Raw genomic sequence first — 22,308 nt, forward strand, 5'->3', positions numbered from 1 at the left:
AGATCAAATGAGAAGCAGAACAGAAGATTGACAGAGGGGCATAAAGGAAAAAACAATGGTGGCTTTAATATCAAATGAGAAGCAGAACAGAACGATGGCAGAGGGGCATAAAGAAAAAACAATGGGGCTTTAAGCTCAAATGAGAAGCAGAAGATAAGAATGTCAGCGGGTCATAAAAAACAATGGGGGGCATTAAGATGAAATGGGAAGCAGAACAGAAGAATGTCAGAGGGGCATAAAAAACAATGGGGACTTTAGGATTAAATGACAAGCAGAACAGAAGAATGTCAGATGGGCATATAGAGTAAAAAACAAACAGGCTTAAAAATCAAATGAGAAGCAGGAGAGAAGAATGGCAGAGGGGCATAAAGAAAAAAAAATGGGGGCTTTAAGATCAAATGAGAAGCAGAACAGAAGAATGGCAGGGGGGCATAGAGAAAAAAAAACAATGGGGGCTTTAAGATCAAATGAGAAGCAGAGCAGAAGAATGGCAGAGGGGCATAAAGAAAAAAAAAAGCAATGGGGTCTTTAAGATCAAATGAGATGCAGAACAGAAGACTGGCAGAGGGGCATAAAGAAAAAAAATGGGGGCTTTAAGATCAAATGAGAAGCAGGAGAGAAGGATGGCAGATGGTCCTAAAGAAAAAAAATCAATGGGGGCTTAAGATCAAATGAGAAGCAGAACGGAAGAATGGCAGAGGGGCATAAAGAAAAAAAACAATGGGGGCTTTAAGATCAAATGAGAAGCAGAACAGGAGAATGACAGAGGAGCATAAAGAAAAAAATGGCGGCTTTAAGATCAAATGAGAAGCAGAACAGAATAAATGCCACAGAGGCAATAAAGAAAAAAAAAGCGGCTTTGAGATCAAATGAGAAGCAGAACAGAAGAATGGCAGAGGGACATAAAGAAAAAAAACAATGGCGGCTTTCAGATCACATGAGAAGCAGAACAGAAGAATGGCAGAGGGGCATAAAGAAAAAATAATAATGGGGGCTTTAAGATAAAATGAGAAGCAGAGGAGGAGGGCATAAAGAAAAAAAGGGCGGCTATAATCACCGAAGTGATGCAGAGCATTAAGGTAGTCAGAAGTGCATAAAGAAAAGACAAGGGCGTCTGTAAGTTCAGAATAGAGCAGAGCCGAAGGATGGCAGCTGCCCTACTCCCAGGACGTTGGCAGTCATATCCAGCTTCACGTCGAGGCGCCTTCCCGTGACCATTAGGTCCACGTTGAGTAAGATGACATCGAAGCAGCGACCATGTGTTGACTCGCAGACCTCGTACGAAGATATGCTTGGCCAGGATGAAGTGGGTTGCTGCAGACCGGAGTGCTTAGAGGGAGAAAACAGGGCAAGGCCAACAGCAGGAGCACCAGAGCACCATGCACCATACCAGAAAGAGAGAAACGGAAAGCGAGAATGAGAGTAAAGAAGGAGTTTTGTGAGAGATTAGATAAATGTTGAAAGAAGAAGAGACAGCGGGAAAGAAAACAATGAGAAAAATGAATTAGTAAAATAGCGACAAATTGCTGTATTAGATTAATATTAAATAGTTGCTACGAAATGGATTTTTTTTTTTCGATCTTGAATTTTTATTTTCGTATTGGAATTTCTTTTTAGCATTTTGAAATAATTGTGTACATACTCAAAATTGTTATTCCTGATATATGTTATAATAATATAATATTGTGCAGTACAATCTTTGTGAATGTATTTAACTTTTGCTGTAAAATATTCTTATTCATGTACAGAAGAAGACAAATAACCGCAAACCAGTAATATACCAAGAAGAAAGAAAAGACGAACAGAGAATTTACTTAAAAAAGAAGATGTATATAGACTGAACCCTAAGTAATGGCATTAATTTCGAGGGCTTATTCTTTCTGATATTTCGAACAAAAAAGTATAATACAATTTTGCTCGTTTTTGCTTCCTTTTCGAGGAAAAAAAATTGTTTTATCTGGAATATTTCATAACGTGTTTTGGGAAAGCCATTGATTTAATTCCCAATTTGCTCAGTCAATTTAAGATAGCACTGTATTATGATAAGTGATTGAAAGACTTTCAGTTTTCTCCTTTATATGTGCAAAAATTCGATCGGAACAAAATGTGAAATTTTAAAATTCCTTTGCAGAACGAAGAGTTACATTTGTTCCCATCAAATTTATGCACATTCGAAGGACAAAACTAAATTTTTTTCTATCACTTATTATCATAATGCATTGCTCTCTTAAATTGACTTAGCATATTGGATATTAAATCAATGGCTTTCCCAACGCACGCTATGAAATGTTTCACATAAAATATTTTTATCTCGAAAAGATCCAAAAATGGGCAAAATTTCATTAAGCCTTTTTTTTTTAATATCTCAAAGAATAACCTCCTGAAATTATTGACATTACTTCCGGTTCACCCTATATACATACACGACCGTTACGTGCACACACACATAAATACGCACGGACGCACACACACACACACCGATCGTGTTGAACGGGAACCTCAGATGTCAAAATATTCAATTTTACAGTAGACCGAAAGAACATTTTAAAATCTTGATAACGAACAAATATCTGATTTAACGGGATATTTAAATATCTTCTTGTAAAGTTTGTATCCATGCCTGGACCTAAGACGTGTTTGCAGAAGAATCGGGATAGGGTGTTTTGATATGGATCAAATTAAATCTCATTTTATTCATTTTTTTACATACGAGGTTGCTGTTGAACACCATCGATAAACAGAATGGAAGTAGTATAACTGTGTAGGTTTTAAGTGTTTATTCCTTGATAATAGTAATAATAATAATAATAATAATAATAATAATAATAATGATAATAATAATAATAATAATAATAATAATAATAATAATAATAATAATAATAATCTACCATCTCAAAAGAGATGGGCAGAAAAAGCAAACTGTAACGGGCCACTCGGCCTAATACTGGTCAAGATGATGATGATGATGATGATGATGATGATGATGATGATGATGATGATGGCTGCTGGTTTCACGTCCACATGCCGAAGCAGATGTGGACGATCATCCAACTAGAATGGAGGTATTGTGTGGTTAGCATGATGAACCCTCCCAGCCGTTATAGCTGGCTTTAGTAGCCCTATTTCGCTACCCATCGCAGCTCCCCAAGTGTATCACGATGCTGGGTGGGTACTGGTCCGAAATACTGGCCGAAATTACATGAGAAAATTTCTTCCTCCATAAGGACTCGAATCAGAGCGCATTCCGCAATGCGAGTCCTAGGCAGATGCCTTAGACCAATGGTCGTCAGCACTCGCTGAAATGGGTCAAGAGTTTTCAGTGCAACATCATATGCTCTGTCGTGCAGCAGGCAGAGAGGGATAGAGCATACCCGCCAGCAGCTACGGATGCAGCATAGTCTAGTCTCTTATCCGCGGGTAAGAGACGATAGTCCGAGGGTGGTCTGTGCTGTTGACCGCTGCCTTAGACGATGACGCCTCGGTGCGAGACCTTCCATAGAGTACAACAAAAAATTATAATGCCATATTAGTTCCAATGAACTTTTCTCAGAAAAGAGTAATTATCCCCTGAATGTTAACACTGTTTCACTCAGTAAGTACTATCTGTACGATTCTGATTTTTATTCGTATCATTAGAGAAACTGATTAGGAATGATTTATCCCTGTGCAGTTTTAAAATGAAATGAACGGTTAGCTTAGAAATTAAAAAGAACGATTAACATGTATCATTCTTTGCTGCCTTTATAATGGAAGTTTGGCAACACTACTGGATTGACAAAGGGTCAGAATTTTACTGTTCAGAGTACCTAAGTGTGCCGGCGATGCGCTGTTACCAGACTATGCAGACTTTCTGTGTAATCTTCTAATTACACATGCACTTAATTACAAAACGTACAATAGGTTTTTGTTTATTTTAAGGAACACCACGGCTGAGTACTGAAATGTTTACAATTTCAATCCGAATTCTTTAATTTTTCCAACTGTTTGTTAGATGCATTAAGAATAAGTTGTGCGAAATTTTCAGCTCAATCGGACTGCTAGTTTCGAAGTTAATTTTATTTTAATTGTGAAAATTTTTGATACCATCAAAATGTTTCATGCGTACGGTATTTACATAGGCCTACGTCAAGTTAATACTTTTTCATATGGGTTCTGATTCAAGGCTAATATTTTAACATTGAGAAATTTATGATACCAGGAACAATGTCGACTTGGGAGGCAGTATTTGCGTCTGAATTATTTTATTATTTAAAATCATCTTTATTTCAGCGTCATTAAAAATGTTTTATCAGTTTGTCCACTTCATGAATCTACTAGAAGTAATGTATGATCCTTAACACCAGGAATGAACAGACTCATCAGCCATCATTTCACATGGTTTTTCGTGAGTTTTCCTGAATTGGTAGCATCAACCATAGATTAAATGGAGCTTCCCTTTCAATAGTTTAACTTCGGGCCCCAAACTCTCCTTTCGGTTTTTTTAAACAAAGGTAAAATCGAGTTCCTAAGGTGCCCGCCGATGACAAGATGAAAGTAATCGGTAATATTTCTTTTTTTTTTATAGTGTCCAATATACTTGACTTGGGAAGTTTTCTTTTTAAATATTGTATAGCCTACCTTTATTGCATATTTACTGTACACTTAAATTTTTTTGCTGTAGCCTAAGATATGTAATCGGATTCTTGTTGTTCCCGCGGGCTTTTAGACTCTCATAATGTTCCTTAATCTTTTCGTACGGTAGCCTACTTGTCAAGAAAATCTGCATTTTTTCATGTGCGGACCACTCGTTTTTCAGGACTTGAAGATTTTTATTCACTAGTGGAAGTTCCTGGATCAGATTCTGAATCTACACTTCCTTCATGTAACATTTCGCCACTATCTGAATCACTATTGACGTCTAAAGTGCCGCACGTTAGAATACATGTCTGTTCTTACTCGCAGATTTTGTCGTGTATAAGTTGTAGAAGTTCATACGCAAATGCTTCATCTTCTCCTCCTTCTCCGACTATTTCACCATACACCTTATCAACTTCCAGTTTTAAAATGTTCACAACACTAATGGGATTAATGAACGTCATAATATAAACTTCCTATTCAATACAAAATGTAAACACAAAAATAGTACGTTCCTTACGAAAGAAACATAAGAACATAACACAAGATAATATAGACACCATATAGACTGTCTAACCATGGACACAACTAATAGACACAGGTCTTCGTTCGTAGATTCCATCCGTATTTTCAGTCGCAGATAATGCGCCAGTCATAACTGGTCACGTTCAGCTCAAGAGCGGAATAAGTCTGTGCGGTCGAATTTCACAATTTTATATTTCGTTAATAACAAAAAAAAGCGACATAAGCGACTATTACCACGTTGTTTAACATACAAAAATTAGTTTATATAATTTTTTTATTCAAATAGCCGCGGGCCAGTTGGGACGGTTCCCTTGTCAGTTGTACTCTGTCGTTGACCGAGTAAGCTACTGAGCTATCTGTTTAAAAAACACTGACCGCTGATATTATTGCATAATTTTATTACTGTAAATAGTTGCTGCAGGAAAATTTATGTATTTGTTGCGGTTTAGTGTAGACTAATAGTAAGAGTGTATATACATATATTATAGAGTTAAGAAAAGCCATTGGAAGCAATTATTCGTTGTGGTTTAGTGAAATAATGTAAGTGTACATATAGAGTATATTATATTATACTAGTGGCTTGTGCAGCAAATGCTGCAAACAAAGTTCATTAGGCGTTCAAATACAAATTTTTCAGATTTATTTTCAATGAAGAATACCAGACATTTTGAAAGTTATTTTTCCATAATAATGAAATATACTCCCTCTGAATGTTTTTTTATGCCAAATACTTTTTCTGGAACTTACCCACCTTCAGTTTTTGAGTTTCAACCCGAAAACGGAAGTAACAATTTCAGAACGATCAGTGGGTTTTTCATGTGGGAGTAAAGCAGTAGCTATTTCAGGTCACTGTGGATAGTACGTGAAAGTTTAAAAAAGTCAGGTTTGCTATATTTTCGAACAATAGATACAGCATCTGCTGGAGAGCTTGAAATGTAGAGGGTAAAATCATTTTATCCTGCTAAGAGATCTTGCTGAAATGATCGGGAGACTACAAAATTTTCTAGGCCTCTAATTTTATCAGTAAGTAATACCTTTTGGTCTTTCCTTAGGAACTATAATTTTTGCGCTCTCTCGAGCCAATACTGAAGAGAATGACGCATATAAATATCTACACCACATCGCCAATAAGTTTATGAAAAAGACGCAACCCCACTTGATTAATAACTACGAAAATATTTGATTTTTAATAATAATATTATTGTCTTACGCAAGTTTTGTAAGTTCATTTGTAAAATAGCCGCCACTCAGTAAATTATAGAAATGAAGATCTAATTTAAGATATTCTCTACATCTATTTAAGCTTATATAACCCAAAAACGTCTCACTTTCATATCATCAATATAGCATTAATATGTATAATTTTTTTTTTCTGCACACAAAATTGATTTAATTCTCCGATATATGAACATCTTACTCAGTAATTGCAACTTAATGTTATTGCCTAATTGTAAATTTTTATGTATAGACGTGTAACAATAGTCAGTTGAAACCTGTAGCAGTAACCACACTTTTGCTCTATTCTGTGTTTGCTTCCATTTGAAGTCCAAGAGGAAGGGAATCCCAGAAGGCGAACTCCTTCTTGCGTAGGTTCTTTCCCATGTGCACTCCTTTCAAATCTATTCGCGCGTATTCAAGAGTATCCGGCGAGGACACTGGCTTCCACACTCCTAAGTCGCAGGGCTGAGGTGTCGGGTTTCTTTCCGATGCCTTGGCAAGCGTCCAGTTCGAAGATCTTGCACTTGACGCCGAAGTTGGGGCGCTGCCTGGGGTCGTCCTGCTCGCTGCAGATCTCGATGTCCAGCAGCGTGGGGCATTCCGCATCGCCCATGCTCTTGACGCCGGCCAGCCGTCGTAACTCAGACATAGAGTTGATCTTCATGTTGCCGATGGGGAGCACCTCGCCTTGTGAATATTCTCGACCATGGCTTCATTAAAGATCGGACATCCTCTCTCCTTTCTTCGTGGAAGTTTTGTTCTTGTGAACTTTCTACCCGTGCTCAAGCAGATACGCTACACATTAAATGAGAAAGATCTCTTCTAACGAAATAGAGTTAGGAAATGATCCCAGGATGGAGGCAGCATTCCCTCGCTGAACCGCTATTCCAATGCGTTGACGAAGGAAATTGATACATCTAAAATAGTCATATCATGGCATTAACTATAATAATATTTCATTTCTAATGGTAATACTGTTATCAAACCACCTCTAGTTTTGAGATTTTAATATCCAATACACAGTTGCACTCAGAAAATTACACACCGCAAAATCAGACCTGTAAATTATTTTAGCAAGTCTTGAGTTTTTAATAACCAATTGAATTTGAACTCTAAATATGTCAGCAATCCTGCAGGTCATGGCCTTCGTGAAATAACCTATTGTTTATTGTAGTGTGTGTTTTGTTTTATATTGAAATCACGGCCGACTGCTGAAATGCAATTAGTTCTCAAAACTGACGAAAGATGTATTTCGGAAAATAGGAAAATTATGTAGGAAAACTAACGCTTCACTGAAAGTTACTCTTTTTCTGAAAATCCTTGGATGTCAAGTTTCAAAATGACGGGTCATTCATTAAAATCCGTTCAGCCGTTTTCCCGTAATTTCCATTACCCGTTCAAATTATATATATATATATATATATATATATATATATATATAAGATTATAGCGTTAACACATAGACGTAATAATCCAGTGCATTGTTTCAAAACAGTCAACAGGTAGTTAACAGCTTGTAAATATGGAGAAATCACCTGAATGTTACAATAAGCTAAGTGTAAAAATAAGAGTACTGAATTCCAAAGAGAGAGGAATAGTGCTGAATGTATACAAGTACTTTAGGAACAGTGGCGCTTGTTCTGTGGCTCAGGCTGCCAAACAGACTGCAGATACTACCGGATTTTCATACTACTACTGCTTGCGAAAAAAAAAGGAATTTCTTACAGCTGGAAAACTATCAACTCCATTGAAGAAGACAATCCCTGGAAATCAGAAGACTAGGCAGCAGTTATATGATTCACTGACTCAGTCTGGTATTAGAAGACAAGTTCATTGTTTCTATTGACAGAATAAGTTACGCACTTTAAATATGTTAAAATCTGTGCTCGACGCCAATCCTTTATTATTCATCTTCTGAGTAATGTGTGAATTATGTCAAAGTTACTAGTTTTCCGTTTTTATACTTGGTATAATAAATATATCACTTGAATACTGGACAAGATCAAATGGACAATCATTATATGGGTAACCAGACGGTATATGTTCAATGTGTCTGATAGACAGACAGACAGACAGACAGGCAGGCAGGCAGGCAGACAGGCAGACAGGCAGACAGGCAGACAGACAGACAGACAGACAGACAGACAGACAGACAGACAGACAGACAGACAGACAGACAGACAGATAGATAGATAGATAGATAGATAGATAGATAGATAGATAGATAGATAGATAGATAGATAGATAGATAGATAGATAGATAGATCAATCAATCAATGAATAAATGAATAAATGAATAAATAACTAAATACATAAGTAAATAAATAACTAAGTAAATATATACAGTAAATAAGTAAATAAATAAGTAAGTAAATAAATAAATAAATAAGTAAATACATAAATACTTAATGACCAAAAAATAATCCTTCACAGTAAACAGAGTTTTTATTCAGTAATTCAGAAACGATAAACCACGTAGTTTTAGATTTATTAGTAGAGTAGAGTTTTAGAGTTATAGAATTAAATACAATATATTTTTCCTGTCATATTTTTCTACCAAATTAGCAACTTGGAGAAGCTAAATTGGTATTAATATGGCGACACTGAATAGATTGCCGGGCACGTGGGTGAAGGTGAGATAGGAAAAAGAGAAACAGTCCGTAGTTTACAAACAACGGGACTTAGAGAAAAAATTCCTTTCTTTGTGTAATTAACGATACAGTACACTCGTCTGCTACACATTTTATATAACAAATTAATTATATTTCAGTATTTTTAAATGACAAGCAGATGAAATCATTACAACAATAATTATTATAATAGCGTGTACAGATATTGGTTTCTTAATTATTAAAATAAACAACTTATTGAAGTTTAAATCAATAATAAATATTTTATTGCAAGTATGATTAAGAAATATTCAACGTAATATAGGCCTATTGGCTGAAACTAGTGAAGTAGGCCTAAAATGAAAATTCATTTATACATCTCTCACTTATATGTTTTATGTGAAGTCTTGGCAAAATTCCTATACTTTCTATGTTAACTTATTTCAGTCATACGATCGAATTTTAAACCCTGAGGGGTACAAAACATTCATTCATACTTTTTAATTAAATTTTTCTCAATATTGGGTTTATCGTGAAAATGAAAGAACGCTAATTATTTTTATTCAAAATACAGAAAAAAACTGGCAAATACAATACACAACTGTGCTAAAAATTACTCAAGATTAAAATTATACTAGTGGCTTGTGCAGCAGGTGCTGCAAACTACGTTCATGAGACGTTCAAATAAAAACTTTTCAGATTAATTTTCAGTGAAAAATACCAGACATTTTGAAATTTATTTTCTTCCATAATAATGAAACATATTCCCTCTGAATTGTTTTTTTATGCCAAGTACTTTTTCTTGAACCTATCCATCCACCTTCAGTAACAATGTCAGGACGATCAGTGGGTTTTTCATGTCGGAGTAAAGCAATAGCTATTTCAGGTCATTGTGGATTGTAGGTGAAAGTTAAAAAAAGTCAGGTTTGCTATGCTTTCGAACAATAGACATAGCATCTTGGTATAGCTGCTGCATGTAGAGCTTGAAATGTAGAGGGTAAAATCATTTTTGATTTTATCCTGCTAAGAAATCTTGCTGAAATGATCGGGAGACTACAAAATTTTGTAGGCCTCTTATTTTATCAGTAAGTAATGCCGTTTGGTCTTTCCTTACGAACTGTAATTTTTGCGCTCTCTCGAGCCAGTACTGAAGAGAATCACGCATATAAGTATCTATAACACACCGCCATTAAGTATATGAAAAAGACCCAACCCCACTTGATTAATAACTATACAAATATTTTATTTTTAATAACAATAATATTATCTTACGCAAGTTTCGTAGTTTTTTACATCATGGCATTAACTATAATAATATTGCATTTCTAATGGTAATAATGTCATCAAACCACCTCAAGTTTTGTACATTTTAATATCAAATACACAGCTGTACTCAGAAAATTATACACCGCAGAATCAGACCTGTAAATTATTTTTAGTAAGTCTTGAAATTTTTAATAACCAATTAAATTTGAACTCTAGATATGTCAGCAATCCTCCAGGTCATGGCCTTAATGTAATAGCCTATTGTTTATTGTAGTGTGTGTTTTGTTTTATTCTGAAATGCAATTAGTTCTTAAAATTGACGAAAGATGATTTTGGAAAATAGGACAATTATGTAGGAAAACTACCGCTTCACTGAAAGTTACTATTTTTCTGAAAATCCTTGGATCCAAGCTTCAAAATGCCGGGTCATTCATTAAAATTCGTTCAGCCGTTTTCTCGTAATTTCCATTACCAGTTCAAATTATACAAATTATCAAAGCAGGTTATAAAGGGATTGTCTTACCTCTAGCTAAAGCCTACATCACATCCATCCTCATTTGCAGTATCAGAACTGAAACTTCTGGTCAACAAGTCTGGGTTCGTGTCAGAACATTGATTAACAATGACTAACGTCATGTTATATTCTTTCGTCAGTAATTATTTGTGAATTCTTTTGGTTTAATTAAAGACGCGCAGTTGTTGAGAGATTTATTCTTCAAATCTCACAATAAAATGACAACTGTTATTAAGTCATTCTAGTAGTTAAAAATATTTTCTTATTAGTGATTGTTGTCAAAAAAAAAAAAAAAAAAAAAAGGACATGAAAATTGAACAGTGCGCAAAAGACGAGAAAACACGAACTCGCGGTGGCCGATTCTATCAGTTGTTTCCTACCATAACTTGTAACATACTGTAAATAGAGCATTAATTTTAATTTGTTCGAGTCTGAGTGTTTCAGTGCGAATTAATACGCATCCCAGTTTTCAAGGAGATATTTCGTCAAAAAGAAAATGTGCGTATTATAATCACATAAATACGGTTCAATATGTGTTCATGTGGCCGGCTATGAAATTCTTGGAAATTCGAAGCTCCCCATTCTTGTCTCCGCACGTGTTATATTATTGTTCCTAAAAATGTTATAGAGCAATTTAAAATAACACTTTCTTTATATTACAACTAATCTGTATTGTATTTTAGTATTTCACATAATAAACATTCAATTTTCTTCCACGTGAAATGACACTTTGGTTTTTCCTTCTGTTTTGCACTTTTTCTTGACGTCCTATTACTGCAGCAAAAAGCAGCACAAAAGCTCACCTTGTTCGTAAATGACTACGCCTATACATTAATATAATTGGTATGAATATCTGAAACTCTAATACACACTGGATATATAAGAATTATCTATGTAAAGTATTTCAAATTCACGTTCTACCTTCAGTACAATGCAAGTACAGCGTGTAGTAGGAAGGGATTATAGCAGCCGGCTTTCCAGAAAACTGGCCGCAAGTTGGCAGGCTAGGCTTACTCCGTACTCTTACTCCCTCCACGCTTTTAACCAAATACCTTACTATAAGGCCAATTTACACAGGGATAGTTTACAGGAGTCAGTGCTTGAAGCAACTCGAATTTCTCCGTGTGATATGATCGAGACAGAAGTTGTGACTTGGCGGTCAAGCAGAATTTGAGTTGACGACTCGTCAACTTTTGTGTCCACTTTCCCGTAACGTGATCAACTTGACTCCACCACTTCCTCGTGTGAATGCTAACTTATAGCGACTTGCAAGCAGATATTGTTGATAGTGTGCGTGTATGGTTTGTTTAAATTAATAACTTATTAATTTAACGATGAAAGAGTAATGGAACGGAGAGAATTTTTCTCCGTTCCATTACTCTTTCATTGTATGATGACTCAGAATATCTGCATGGAAATATCATATGTACTTCGGTACATTATAATAATATATATTATTAATTTAAGTATCGAATTTGAGATTAATTTACACTTCACACTACACATTTTAACAATTAAATTGTAATTCGAAATTATTCAAGCAACCACCTATTTTTAAGTTAGACTTAGGTACACCTGGTTGAAAGCAAGTGGAATATGCTATTATAATTATTTGGAATCCCGTTGCAAAAACAACGTTCATTCTATCAAGTTCATATAGAATAAATTCCTTAGCTTCCTACATATAAAATATTCAAAATACCTTGTCCATTCCAGTTCCCAACTAGATTATTGAGATGAATTTTTGGTTCCCATGCGCTCAATGACACAAGAACGCGATATTTCTCAGAACAATATGAACAAAAATAATACTGATTCCGTTGAAATACTCAAACTAATTCCATTTTATATCCCTCCAAATATAATACGAGTATAGAAGAAATTTGGTATTTAATATCTATAGATCGAGACAAATACCAAAACGTTTTCTTTGTTTTGACCCTGCAATTTATTATGAATTTATTAAATTTCTGGTTTTTGAATCATAATAAGCAACATCTCTTTCATGTTTTCATTTCTTTTATTTCTATTGCTGTCTATTTATGACTGTTGTCCATGTGAATAATTATCAATAATTTTATAAATTACATTTATGTGAAGAAGGTGCTTTGATGGGCATCTACCTGTACACATACTTTGCCGTAAGTGTAAGTCATAATAAATAAATAAAAATAAGTATACGGACCCTATTTTTAGAAGTGCATTGATGTACGAACTTCCGCGAAATATACGACACGAGAAAACTTCATTATTCATAAAAATTAAAATTAAACAAAAAGCAATTATTTCAGAAACTTGTTACGAAACTTAAGGAACAAGGTGTCCAAAACATTAATGTAGAAGTGGTTCGCAAAAAGGTAAAAAAAAAACAAATAAAAACTTAAAACAGTGTACCTTTAAGCTTATAACATTCAACGCGCGTTTTTTTACGTATGAAACATGGTTTCAAGTTTAGTGTCTCCGTGTGATCACAAATATGGCGTCAAGTTTAGAGGCTTTAAGCACTTGACTCCTGTAAACTATCCCCGTGTGAATCAGGCTATAGGCCTAATAATACCAGGCAGCTAGCAATTCTGCGCGCGAACGGCGCAGATGCTGCTACCTAGGCGGCAGGGTGTGCTGAAACCCGCGAAGCAAGTAGTAATCTACTATAATGTAAATTGTTGCTGGGCTAGTAAATAGTTTTATTAATTAGTGCTTTGTTAAAATGTCAGGGTGTATATGTGCTGTTTATAACTGCTACAATAATTACAGCATTACAAACTGCTTCAAATCGTACTTTCGATTTCCGTGGGATCATAAAACGTGAGTCAACAACATTCTTTAGTAGGCCTAATGCCTTCGTCTCTGTGTTGATAGAACAATAAAAATTAGTTTTTTTTTTTGTTTAGGCCTAATAAATGAATAGAAGTTAAAATGTAGGCTATTGGAAATTTTAAGGTTTTATCAAATTAAGGTTCATTGTTGTCCACATGCCTTTACTAATATTATTACAAGCGTCAGATTACTACCAATTTTATCTTTGCAGCTGTTACCAATGGCTATAAACCGTTACTGTAAATTCATTCTTAAAGTCAGAATTAATTTTGTCTCACTAAAGCAAAGAAAAAATATTTAAATATTAATTATGGAAAATAATATGAAGTAAGCAATAATATGCAGCTTTGATATAGAGTAATAATGTTACTTTAAGTACTATTCAACATTTCTTAATTGTCTCTTATATTATTCCACATTAGTACCTCACGTTTTAAACAACAGTCCGATTCCCGCTATATTGATATTTGTATTTGTGGTCGTAATACTACACCTCTCATGTATTTTGGGTCCCTATCACCAAGGCATGGCGCGTCCTCAGGTTGCGAATAAAGGAGGCGGCCTCCAGATATGGAGGGTAGCTGCGAATATATTGAGTAAGCAGTCGTGGACAGCCGATAAGGGGTGGTCCTTCAGCTTGGGGATTGGGCGAAGGGCTAACAACTCATCACCGTAAAAAAAAAAACAGCTTGTTACGAAACCAAACAATAAGATATGGGAAATGCCTGTTATTATTCGGTTGAGAAGCTTTTGTCATCTAGTCTGCTGTCAAAAAATCTGAAAGTTAGAATTTATAAAACAATTATATTACCGGTTGTTCTGTATGGTTGTGAAACTTGGACTCTCACTTTGAGAGAGGAACAGAGATTAAGGGCGTTTGAGAATAAGGTTCTTAGGAAAATATTTGGAGCTAAGAGGGATGAAGTTACAGGAGAATGGAGGAAGTTACACGCAATGTATTCTTCACCTGACATAATTAGGAACATTAAATCCAGACGTTTGAGATGGGCAGGGCATGTTGCACGTATGGGCGAATCCAGAAATGCATATAGAGTGTTAGTTGGGAGGCCGGAGGGAAAAAGACCTTTGGGGAGGCCGAGACGTAGATGGGAGGATAATATTAAAATTGATTGAAGGGAGATGGGATATGATGATAGAGATTGGATTAATCTTGCACAGGATAGGGGCCGATGGCAGGCTTATGTGAGGGAGGCAATGAACCTGCGGGTTCCTTAAAAGCCAGTTGTAAGTAAGCAAGACCATTCCTCTCCGCTAGATGTCAGCTCCGCGACATTTCGCACTCACGTCAATGCTGCTATAGCAGTATATGTAGTAAGTTTATACAGCTGTATAATATAGTATACAGCTGTCCGGTATTATTTGTTTTAATTTACACTGTTCACTTCTTATTTATTTTTTGCCGGGATTTCTCTGACAATTGACTGAATGGTTGATTTTGAAGAGCATCATATAAATAAATAGTTAAATACATAAAAGGTTTAATTAGGTCTAATGGCAATTTAATTTATTTAAAATGTTTAAACTGTTTTTAAAATGATGAAACGCCTATATTATTACAGATAATTATTGTGCTTTACACTGGACTTCTGTGAACCTTAAAATTTCGAGAGAACCGAATTGATAAACATCGCAGTGAAAGTCTCTGATGAGCGTGGAAGAATGGACTGTTCTGCCAAATACCTTACTACAGTGCGTTCGTAGCTCGGCCGGACCGTTCCGCGGCGGCCTTAGACTGTGAAGATTGGCGCGCCTGCCGCCAGAGAAGCGCTGTGGCTACCGCTGACTGGCGCAGTCAGTCGATTTGGATCTGTCGTGAGGGAAGTACGTCTGTGCGCGTGTTGCGAGTAAAATTGTGTTGTCTCGTGGTGATAAAGTGTCTATTAATAATGGTTGAGTACACTTTGAACAACGTATTTTTCTCTATGATGCGTAAGCTATGTGAAATACTCTTATGCAAGGTGTCGATGAGAATTTGAACATCGGTTTGCAGGTGTTCGAATTCCTAGCAGGTCAACTAGTCATGACCTTGTAAATAAAGTCAGACGTACAGGATCTTTTTTGAACAAGAAACGTGTTCAACAACGTCGTGTACTGACAGAAGAGAAGCTTGATGAAGTAGGGGCTCGGTTAGAGCACTCACTCCGCAAATCACTACGACGTTTAGCACAAGAGGTTAAAATTTCCAAGACATCAGCTTTTGTTGCAACGAAACTTCTGAAAATTAAGTCGTACAGGGTAACTTTAGTTCATGATTTACAACCACAAGATCCTGTAAGTAGGGTTATTATTGCAAATGGTTTGTGCAGTCCGATCATAATGGCGACGTGGACCCACTTTTAACGTGCTTCACTGATGAAGCGTGGTTTCATCTTCACGGTCACGTTTCTACTCAGAATAGATATTGGGCTACTGAAAATCCCCATATTATTCATGAAGTTCCTCACTACGCTGCAAAGGTTGGGGTTTGGTGTGCAGTGAGTGCCAGTAGAATTATCGGTCCCATATTTTTCGACACAACAGTTGATTCACACGTTTATGTAACTTCAATTTTAAATATTTTTTTCCGCAACTAACAAGAAATGAACGATTGAGTAGCTGGTTTCAGCAGGATTCAGCTACAGCGCACACCGCTGCAAATTCTATGCATGAATTGCGAAGTGTGTTTGTGATAGAATAGTCGAGGATTGTGGCCACCTCGTTCTCCTGACCTCTCTCCATGCGATTTTTATTTATGGGGAACGTTAAAGAATAAAGTGTACGCATCAAATCCGCACACGTTACAAGAATTGAAGGACAACATCACGAGAGAAATACAGGCAATCAGTCAACATGGATTTTTGCGAGTGAACCAGAATTGTTTTCGGAGATATAGGGAATGTGTTCGAGTTGAAGGTCATCACTTTCAAAATCTGTTGTGATGCAGGTAAGCCTAATATTAGTAGAGTAGTTAGTGTTCCGTACCCATGTCTTGCCGGTCGTTTAGGTGTAACTCTGGCGGCAGGCGTGCCAATCTTCATCCAGTTCAAGGCCACCGCGGAACGGTTCGGCCGAGCTACGAACTTATCTCTACAAACACAAGGACAATGATTTACAGGCATAGCACGAACTTCTATCGCAAATTACACCAAAACTAGATGAGAATGAAACCAATGCCATGACGAGGGAAATCTCTGAACTTGAACTGGAACCTGCCATTAACGAATCTAGCGGACATTCAGCATCAGGGCCGGATGGAATGGACTACAACTTTTATAAAGTATTTTGGAAACTTCTGAAACAACATCTCCTGTTAATGTTTAATATGATCCTTCGAGAAAATCCGCTATGTCATTCCTTTAACGAAGGTATGATAATTTTAATTCCTAAAACAACGCCGGCGAAAAGAATGTCAGATTACCGACCTATAACGCTGTTAAACACAGATTATAAGATCCTGATGAAAATACTGGCTAATCGCATAAAAAGAAGCATGAATCACTTCATACAGGAAGGGGAAACATGCGCGGTACCTGGCAGATCCATCATTCAGAATATTCAGCTCATCAGGAATATCATACTGCATTATGATATTCATTCGGAGGAGACAGCTGCTATTTTGTCATTAGATTTTCAGAAAGCTTTCGATAATATATGTCACCGATATCTATGGGCAGTGTTACACTCATATGGCTTCCATCCCTGTTTGGTTAAAGTAATCCAATCATTATACCATAGTGCACAATCCAGAATACAAATTAATGGTTTCTTATCCCAACCTATCAAAATAGATCCATCTGTCCATCAAGGTTGTCCCCTTTCAATGATCCTGTTTGTTCTATGTCTGGATCCCTTTATGAGACTGGTGCATACAAACTTCACTGCTCTCCTTAACCCCATGCAAATAAACGCCATCACAGCATATGTAGATGATGTCACAGTGATATTCAGAAATGTAGAATGCAGCAATCATCTTCTTAAACTTATTGCATTATTTGAACGTTCCTCCAATGCAAAAGTTAACTATAATAAATCATCCTTACTGCCGCTAGGAACATGGCCTAATAATGTCAAAATTCTCAACATTATGCCAACACAAAGGATTAAATTGTTGGGATTAAATGTGCAATCTAAATTTAAAGAAATGATCAATTCCAACTGGACGGAAATAGTAAACAATGTACGAGGTGTCATAATGAGACAGTTGAATCGTAACCTGAACATTATCCAGATATGGCACGTGAATACCTTCGCCCTTTCTAAAATGTGGTACATCGCCCAGATTCTTCCGATCCTGGAAAGATTTTCCCAGCAGATAGAGCTAACAATTGGATTGGAGAGGATACATGTTCAGGGTACACAGAAATCAACTACGTCAAGCAACAGACAAAGGAGGATTTAACCTGATCAACGTCCAATTGAAATATAATACATTACTATCCCTTGACCAAAACTACTTCCGACTTGATAGTTTACAGAGAAGGGGGAGCAGTGTTGTCATGTTGCCCATCTTTCGTGTAAGCGAGCGCGCTGCCGATAGAGTGCAGTAATGAACAGCTGACATGAACACATACATTTCTAACCAAATTGTTGAACACTAGGCATTAAAACTTGTGTATATAATTATTTTTATTGGTTTATTATAATCAGAAGTAGTAGTAGTAGTATTCTTCAATGTAATACCGTTACAAAGCGTCGAAAGGACTGTAAACAGTAAAAACAGATTTAAACTTAATACGAAGCCTCTACTTTCACGAGTGTCGGTATTCTTCAATGTAATCTTGTTAGAAAAACGTTGAAAAAATTGTAAACTATAAAAATATTTATGATTAAAAATCTACACGGCTTTTTTCTTTTCCAATATCGATAACAGTGCTCTTATTAATTTTAACACAAGTAGCAGTTCCCATTACGACTTGCTCCAAAGGTAAAAGAGGTCCGCCATTATCTTTCTCCCTCTCAAAATACTCTCTTACATACCACACACCCTCTCTCTCGCTTGACTCTTTAACGGGGCACCTTGTAAAATATTCTTTGTTCTCCGCCTGTCTTTCCTGCCTTCCGACATTGCACAAGTCACCTGTTTAGAAACTCTCGCAGAAACTAGAAAACGCACACTAGCCACACACTCCACCAAAGACAAAGATAATACGTGTGATATAATTTAAACACAATAATTATCGATACACTAAAACAATAATACAACTAAATAATATTTTTAATTCACACAAAGCACGCGCTAACCAGCCAACTCAAAGTCATTCCGGGCGACTGTATTCACCACTAGGCCGTGGTATTCACGTGCAACTTGTAAACATAGACACGGCAACATCGTCCCGTTACCATGGTTACGTGTCTTTCGTGATTCGTTGGTTTGAATGGTTGCCATGGTAACATGCTAAAGGCGCCATTTCTCAGGTCGGAAGTTGTTTTGGACAGACCATAATACGACACATCCTTCTAGCTCTTCACGATATCAATAGTCAATCAGAGATACAGTTTTGGAAAACTTACGTTCAACATATTCATCCCTTACCTACCCAACTGTGTCCCTTCAAAAAATTTTTCAACACCATTTTCTCTCCTAATACTATCCTACCAACACAGGAAATCCTAAATTCAAAATTAATATATCAAAAACTGCTGGAATCAACTGAAAGGAATATCCGTATTATGGAGAAATATCCTAATCTGAAATGGGAACAAATCTGGAAAACTTTTAAAATCCCCCACATTCCCACAGATTGGAAGGCAATTGTTTACGCGGTGGTAAACGAAACTCTGGCGACCGAATTAAAAAAATTCAAACACAGCATAACAGCATCACCAATCTGCAAAGACTGTGGCCAGTTAGATACTATACATCATCATTTAATATCATGTCCGAAAATAAACAACATTTGGTTATGGATGAATGAACGCATGACGCAACTAAATCCTTCGGCAAACTTAAATACTGTACGTAAACTGTTACTACACATGGAAGTGGATAGGACAAGCAACACGACAATTCAAGTGATTTTTGCAAGTGCGTATATCCATACGGTAATAGACGACCAACAAAATGGAATAAACCAACTTAGACAAAAACTGCAACAACATTACAATATCATCGCCCCACATATGAGTAATACAATGGCGACAATGTTCAGTCAATTGCTGAAATAGTGACTTTTGGTTTACTGTTCGTAGAGAAATCTCAGTTTATTTATCCCCATTGGCAACGATTGCTTTTATCTTATATAAAGATTTGTTGTCTAATAACATTGTGCAAATACGAATGGGAAAGGGGAATTTAGTGCTTATGTATGTCTGAATTTAGCATTGTACCTCTTGGTATTAAGTGTAATGAACACACGAGAAATTGTATGTTACGAACGTTGGTCTACATAATTTGTTGGGGCTCATCTTTATAACCCAAGCTATATATATATATATATATATATATATATATGTATGTGTGTGTGTTTATTGCATACTTCCTCCCCCCCCCGCCGCAATTCAATTGGAAAGTCCCGTAATCTCTTCCATGAAATGTAAGTTACTATAGTCCTGTCGCTCTAATTTCCGGCAGCCAATCGCGTTGCAGATAGGCTACATTTAAACGCGTGCGTCTTGTGATTCGCTGATTCATTTCTTAAGGCTCGATAAATACTTAATATAATCGCCCGCCATTTTAGCTCTATCGTTGGCGTTCGCAGAAAGCACACGAAGACGTTATTTGCCGCTCAATTATTTGCTGAATTACATTGCGTTTGATTTGTTATCATAGGAGCTACGACATGATAATGTTTAACGGTGTGGCAAATAGATTCCTCGTATGGTAGCTCGGCAACGTAAGAACAAAAATGGCTAACGATACTACCTACCTAGACTTTATAGAGCCTTCACTTTCTAAGACGTAAGCAAAGAGGCGGAGTCACGCCGGAAATAACAGCGTCGGTACTTTAAGTTCAGCTATTTGAATGGTGGATTCTCTTCAATGGTTAATTGTGGAGTATGGATTAATGCATTGAGATCTCTTTCTTTCTCGTTATATTCTTCTTTCATTGTTAGGGCTGTTGAAACTGAGCTGTCATTTCGGGGAACACTGAAGCTTGAATGTGCGCGTGTGTTTACTTATTTTTATAAGGATATATCTTTTATATAAAGTGTCAAATTACTTCAGATCGTATAAGCACTTTATAAGTGAATTAATTTAATCTGTAATAAGGTACACAATTGAGTAGACTTGGTGTAACAGTTTATAAAAATTCTGTTATATATATTGTTTGCATGTGCAATAAATTTGAGAATGAATTAATAATAATAATAATAATAATAATAATAATAATAATAATATTGTTTGTATGTGCAATAAATTTGAGAATGAATTAAAAAAAATAGTAATAAAATAATAATAATAATAATAATAATAATAATAATAATAATAATAATAATAATAATAATCTGTACTGTAGAATGTAGCATTGAAAACAACATACAATTTCAAATCTTGTATATCTAAACGTACAACATTTCAATTTCTGAAATATAAGGAAATTTTACATGAGATCATGAAACGACAATATGCTCTAATTTATATGCAGAACAGTACAGTGGTAATATTTCCTCATTTTTTACATCATATCGTAGAAAAAAAAAAAGAAAAAAAAAAGGAAAGAAAAAAACGCACTGTATAATAATACCGGACAGCTGTATACTATACTAAAAGCCAGGTTATGAACCGACTAAACAGGAAGTAGTTGGCAGAGCGAGAGGAAAGTGCGGGTTAGAGGGGTAGCCTGTGCAGCGATGACACGTTGAGTGTGGCGGGGCGGAGGGGGGAAGGAGAACGGAACTTTTCACTGGACCTCACGTGAAAATGTCGTCTGCTAACGAAAATCTGGCAACGGAATCATGGAGACAGTGTAGCCAAACTTCCCAATTCATTTGCAGTACCACGTGTATTACGAGTCGCATTTCGTACCAGCGTCATTAGCTCGTGCTTTCTTAAAAACAGTGGGTGCTATTCATAGGTTGCATTCAAAAAGTATTGATTATTCAATCTATCTTAAATAAGAAGCAATTAATTGCAAATTTAAAAGCAAATAAATAAGCAAGAATAAAACTCATTAAATAAACACTAAAACAAAAATCACGCGCTACGGGCGTACTAAGCTAGCCCCGGCTATCCACTGGTTACTTGTACAGAATTCAAATCATATCCTTTCGTTAACACTGGTTTATGAATACGAAAAACGCTGATCATCCACCGGAAACCCGAGCTAAAAATGTCTATGAATACGGCCCAGTAATTTTAATTACTAATATTGTTTATAGTTTTATCGAGAACTATAGACAGTAGTTATTTTAAACATATCGGTGACAAACGCTGAACACGCTTTGAATCTCGCGCCACTATGTGGCAATAGAGCTCAGAAAGAGAGCAACAGTCGGTTTAGTCGGTTCCTAACCTGGCTTTTAGTATAGCATCTTTGACGAGAGTGCGAAATGTCGCTGAGGGAAATTATTCAAATTATTCAAATCTGCTTTACAGGGAGCTTTACCTGAAAGACTAGATTTGCATAATATATACGTCACTGTGTACGTTAACAGAAAACCACAATTCCAAGTCACACAGAGATTGTGTGCTCTCGATGTGGGTCTCTGGCGTTTCGTCAGCCCACGCGAGATGTGTGGATATAAAGGGAAAAGTTGAGACGGTGTCGGGTGGAGTTCCCGGGTAGCTCAGTTGGTAGAGCGCTG

This window comes from Periplaneta americana, chromosome 7, assembly GCF_040183065.1.
Source record: "Periplaneta americana isolate PAMFEO1 chromosome 7, P.americana_PAMFEO1_priV1, whole genome shotgun sequence".
In the NCBI taxonomy this organism is placed as follows: domain Eukaryota; kingdom Metazoa; phylum Arthropoda; class Insecta; order Blattodea; family Blattidae; genus Periplaneta; species Periplaneta americana.